General features: G+C 30.6%; 1 long non-coding RNA gene and 2 other non-coding genes across 3 annotated transcripts; all 3 read right to left on the bottom strand.

Annotated features, from left to right (window-relative positions):
* Positions 1 to 1,488: 1,488 nt before the first annotated feature.
* LOC112523436 lies at positions 1,489 to 3,276 on the bottom strand. Its single transcript, XR_003070264.1, has 2 exons — positions 3,151 to 3,276; positions 1,489 to 1,878 (listed from the first exon to the last, which is right to left on the bottom strand). It is a non-coding gene; the product is annotated as an uncharacterized LOC112523436 (long non-coding RNA).
* Positions 2,856 to 2,944, bottom strand: LOC112524027. Its single transcript, XR_003070352.1, has one exon. It is a non-coding gene; the product is annotated as a small nucleolar RNA Z159/U59 (small nucleolar RNA).
* Positions 3,023 to 3,110, bottom strand: LOC112524028. The gene has a single exon (XR_003070353.1). It is a non-coding gene; the product is annotated as a small nucleolar RNA Z159/U59 (small nucleolar RNA).
* Positions 3,277 to 6,000: the final 2,724 nt, after the last annotated feature.

Below are 6,000 nucleotides of genomic sequence, written 5' to 3'. Positions count from 1 at the left end.
AAAAAATTGGATTAAAAAATTACACAAAAAATGAGGAATTTCAAATAGTTAATTTGATACTAATATCGATATATTTTTGTCAAATTTTTATGATATCGTCAAACATATATTTTATTCAAAAATAAAAACATCATTGCTTTCTCAAAATCACATAAAGTCATATTATAAGATCGACTGAGATAAAGAATAAAATGAAATATTAAAAACACGATGTATCTCGCTGCATTGCGCGAGTACTCTTCTAGTATATTATTAATAACACATATATTTTTTAACTTGTGTTATTTGAATAAATAAAATGTTTTTTTTAACTTATTAGTTTGTGATAACTGTGAGATTCAATCTCAGTCACAAATTAATTGAAAACTTAAGAAACTAATATTTTTGGTAATTTGACTTAAAATTATGATTGAACATTTTAGGTATTTTAATTTTTTTTATCTCACCTCTCTCTCTCTTTTACCTCCGGCCTCCGACGAACACCATGTGATACTCAAAATACACCACGATACATATATTGATACCCAAAACACACCAAGTAACCATTGAGACCATTTTGATACCAATTGTAGTACCACTGTGATACTAACTGTGGCGGGGACAGGAGAAGGGAGATAGGTGGTGAGGGGGTCACAGGGACAAGATCGGGCTAGCTGTCAGTAATGCTCACAGGTGGGTATTTAATGATCGATCATCGAAGACGGCGTCTTGGTTAAACAAGATGACCGGAGGAGCTCACCAGAATGGTGGTGGGTGCCGGAAAAGGCCACCTGATTTGGTCTGTGTATGTGTGTATATATAAATACATATATTAAAATAATTAAAATAAATTGAAATATTAAACTAATTAAAATAAATTGAGTAATCAACATAATCTTGACCATTGATTATTACAATAAATGGTTACGATTAATCATGATAAAAATTAATTTTTTAAATTTACAATTTCAAAAAACATATGTAAACCAACTGATTCGTGAAAGCTATGTAAACCACTCTCGACCAATAGAAAATTTTCATTTTTTATTCTTTAATTTTAATAAATAAAAATATAATTGTCATTTTACTGTATACCGGTTTATATTGGAAATGATGTAATCATTTTTAAATATGAAAACATAAATATATAAATCGTTTATATGGAAAGTGTAAATCAATTATTTTTTGAAATATAATATTAGAAATGATTTAAATATTTTTAAATATGAAAACGAAAATATAAAAAATCATTTATATGAAAAGTGTAAATCAATTATTTTTAAATATAAATAGTTGCATACAATAAAAAGGATAGATTAATACAATTTAATAATATGAAACAGATTCATATAATAAACCAAATTTATACATGTAAATAATTAATATGAAACAGATTCATAAAATGAAAAATACACATTCAACAAAAAATTTAAAGTTTCCTGCTACATGCTGAGATCCTTCGACTTGGTCATATACTCCTCCAAATTATTGATCTTGAGATGCTCGATATTGAAATCCTTCATATTCTAATCCTTGTCCATACGTATGAACATGAGGTTCTATTCTCTTCCTCGCTATTCGAATTTTTTCGTTTTTTATGAACTCATAATACACAGGATCAATAATAGAATTTAGATCAGTGCACATAATTTTATCTTCCGCCAATCTTATATCTAATGCATTTTTTTGAGCTTGAATTTCTTTCCTTCTCATCATAACTTCATTGTACTTGACTATACATTTGTTCAATTTTTTATTAGCCTTGATTAAAGTCTCTAACTTATTACTAGATCGACGCCTTGATTTTGCCTTTTTCACTCCAATTGGTCTTTGAGTTAAAGTACTATCTTTTTCGTCGTGAATATTCAACGAGGATAAACCAACATCTATCTCAGGCATCTGTCATCAAAGAAAAATTATATAATATGAGTTATTATTTGGCTATATCCAAAATAAGTCACTTTTGTTTAATCTATTCACAATAGAGATGTCCTAAAAAACAATATTTTGCAAAAAACAAAAAGCATGTAAAAAAACATAGAACATGCATTTGACAAATTCCAATCAAGATTTGCAATAGTAACAAAACCGCACAGTTAGGAAGGAATGAAATATTACATGATTTATCGAATGTGATGCATCATTACGCTTAATATGATCATAGAAGATAAACATGATATTAATGCACCAATTGAATAACGAAGTGAACTACAAGACTTGAAAGTTGAGATGATGAACTATAATAATGGTGAACTTGAACAATTACTTGCTCGACACAAAATAAACAATCTAGTACTCCACCATGGTATAAACATGTTGTTTTTACAATTGAATACGTTAATGGTAATCAATAAGTCAAAATGTCTTTAACAGAAGAACAGCAGATGTCATCTATTATGCCAAATTGGTTTCATTTCAAATATGATTGCACAACCGCATAAGTTACTGCATACATAACCCCAAATAAATAAGTATAAGCAACTGTAATCTAATATTCGTACAAAACAATTTATTTCACCCCCCAAAGGGGTGGTAATTTGATAGTTGCAATCGAAGTTTGAGTTTTTTTTGGTGAATTTATTAAAAATGTTCTTCTCATGGCCAATCCCAAGAGGTAATTGCAGAGACTCCACTCCCCAAGGCGATAGGATATGACAAGTCCCCAGTAGAGCTTCTTCCCATGGGATCCTTAACTTCATAACAAAGTACAGGTTCAACCATTGAAAAAGGTCAAGGGGATTGATCTTCAACGATTTAACGATTTGAGATTTGCGAATATGAAACGATCTCGCCCCAATTTTTGGTTAAATCGTCGAGATAAACTTGAATAATATGGAATTGAATTTTGAACATCAGAAAATCGAATTGAACTCTTGGCCTCTTCAGTTCAGGTCTCCAATAATTGTTTCCGCATGGATGTTATCCTCGGAAGAACGAAAGTTTTATTTGAATCATCCTCAGAGGCATTCAAGAACAAAAAATGGAAAAATATATCGAACTGAAATTAGTAAAAAGTACGAAAACAACTTGAAATGTAATGCGCATCTCTTCAGTTCAGGTCTCCAAAATGCTTTCAGCACGGTTATTATCAGAAGAACGAAAGTTATTATGTTTGAATCATCATTAGAGATGCACAAAAACAGTTTAAGAAAACAGAGGAAGCTGCATAACCTGATGAAGATCGATGACGCGGTGGAGATTGCGGACGCAAAATTGATGTTTGATCGAAGATATGACTGAAGAGAGGAGCAACGCGCACTTTATAGAGCAAAACCCTAAACTGATGTTTGATTCTCCAAGGGTTTTTAGGGTTTGGAAGGGCTTTCTGCCGAACTCCGCTGGGCTGGACAGGGCTGGGTTGGGCTTAGAAATAGAAAATTGAATGGGAAAGCAACATTTTTATGGGGGGTTGGACTCTTTGCACATCCACTTACCCTAATAAAGAGATGATCAAAAATCAGTCTTGGATCGGGATGAGTTCAAATTGATCTCGTTCTTAAATACTATTTATGTAACCGGTTAAAGTGTAGCTGGTTTCGGTTTCGGTTCTGAACAAAACCCAATCCCCAGTTAAGGTACTTTATAATCGGTTATAAGAACCAGGTCTAAATCGGTCATGTATTTTTTTTTTTAAATCGATCTTTTACATTTTCTTTTTGAAGTTTTTTAAATGAATAAAAAAAAGTTAGTCCAATATACTGAAAAATATGTAATTTGGTCAATTAAATACAATTAAAAATACGTTTTTTTTTGCAATAATAAGAGTCGAAATCACGAATTATAACAAGAATTGTGAACGTTTTCGAGTTGATATCTTTCCTCATAAACTATATGACTTATATATAGTGAATAGAGGGTAAATGAGAAGAAAAAAATGGTCATATGGCTGTTGAGTGTCGACAATAAAACAATAATATTTTTGAAAAGTCGGGTCGGTCCCGAGTCAGGCCTTCTGTTTCGACAACAAGTGTGATCAGTCTCGGACTGCCTGTCCCAAACTGGTCTTAAATGGTCCTGGGCCAGGCCGGCACCTTTGGCATCAAACTCACATATGATGTTTTCATTGGTTGAAATCCTATTGATTTAGGTGAAATTGATAAGATCCAATTTTTCATCTAATACAATTAATATTTGACATCCGATCGAATCCAATATAATGGATAATTGAATTGATCGGTTCCATTCATTGGATTTTAGTATTGGTTATCCATTGGATCGGATTAGATTAATTCAATAGTTTGATATAATTTTCAACCAATTAATAAACCGTTCCAACTAATTATTCATATATTTTTTAACTTATTAAAAAATTCTACAACTAAAAAACAATATCGTAAACTGTTAATAATTACATATAGTAAATAATAGGATGGTAATTGGATGATAATCAGATGGGTAATTGGATGGTAATTAGATTGTCATTGGATTAGATTGGTTCGGTTTTATTGGATTTTGAACTATCATCCAAAAACAACAGACCCAATTTAGATGTTGAAATTTTGTATCTAATCCGATCCAATTACAATTAAACATCATATTATAATCGGTCGGTCCTAATTGGATCGGATGATTTTTTACACACAGTATCCACACCAATCTCTTCCATATTAAATCAAATTTATTTTTATTTTCGTTATTCTTTTTATTACTCTTATTTAGGGTCTATTATTATATTTATGTTATAATAATATTTATTATATATTACTTCTAATTTATTATTTATTTTTTTAATCTATTAACTTTTAATTATTTAAAGTTTATTCGTATTATTTTTATTTTATTCGTATTATCTTTTGTTTGATTTAAAACTACCATTAAATAAATAAATAAAAACATGTGTATGGTTGAATTAAAAAAAATGAAACTACTGTGGACAATTATTTTGAAATAGATAAAATATACTATTAAAAAACATTATCGTTTTACTTGATACATAATACAAAGCAATTTGATATATCTTAACCAAACCTTTTTCACGGACTCGTAATATCATATATGTAAATTATAATCCACCAATGGAATGAGTCCTGATTGTTTTTTTTTTTTTTGTGAAAATAAATGACCTGCTTAACTCAACAGTTAGAGCAATGTGATATTTGAGATAAACTTTAAATAAAAAATAAAATAAAATTGTAAATAAAAATCAATATTAATTAAGGAAAGAAAAAATTACACTTTTAAAAACAAACATGGATAAATTTATTTATACTTCTATATTATATTATAAACTATTTGATAAAAACTCTTAAAAACCATTTTTTATGTATGAAGTATTACTAGAAACTATCAGAAGTGGGAGTCCGTGGTCGGAAGAGTATGTTGGTCCCTCGGGGTTGCACACGATAACGATTTTGGGTGGATCCGATCGTGGAATAGTGGTTGGGTATATCTCACACCTTTAGACTAATGAAATTGGGCCACAAAGCAAGTATACAATACGGCTCAATGTCGTCTTTTCAAGTAATAAAGTAGTACAAGTATCGGATTATCGTCCACGGAGATTGTAGCCAAAGTTAAATGAGAGTCCAATGAAAGAGATGATTTCAGATGACGATTTTTGAAAACTTCAATTTGATTGTTAAGGTGATTTAAAACAGATTACAGAATATAAAAAGATAGCAAGGGTGTAAGACTTGTGGTGAGACCCAAACACAATTTCCAGTAGCCAATGCTATAGGAATGCTACAGCAAACAGTGTTTCAAAACTTAGTTCCACCATCTATTTTGAAGGTATTCCTCTCGAACTTCACCATTGCACTATATTATAGCTTTCCAATCATATCTCTATGTGGTGTCCAGACCAGAGATAGTGACAAGATCATGTCTTCAAAATATATGGACGAACAAATCTCTTTGTTAAAAATCACTCTCTCGAGTCGATTCCCATATCATTCGAGTTGGCGTGTGTTCTAGATAGTTCATCTCTGAATCTATCGCACTTTGACACTTTCGAAGAGTGACCAACCCGTCGGGAGTTAAGTTTGAAAGATATAAATGACAAGTCTCCTTGTTGGCAACTTT

The sequence above is a fragment of the Cynara cardunculus genome, assembly GCF_001531365.2.
Source record: "Cynara cardunculus var. scolymus isolate 2C chromosome LG 12, CcrdV1, whole genome shotgun sequence".
NCBI lineage: Eukaryota > Viridiplantae > Streptophyta > Magnoliopsida > Asterales > Asteraceae > Cynara > Cynara cardunculus.
Note: the sequence above shows the minus strand (reverse complement) of the source record. Positions and strands in the feature narration are given on the sequence as shown.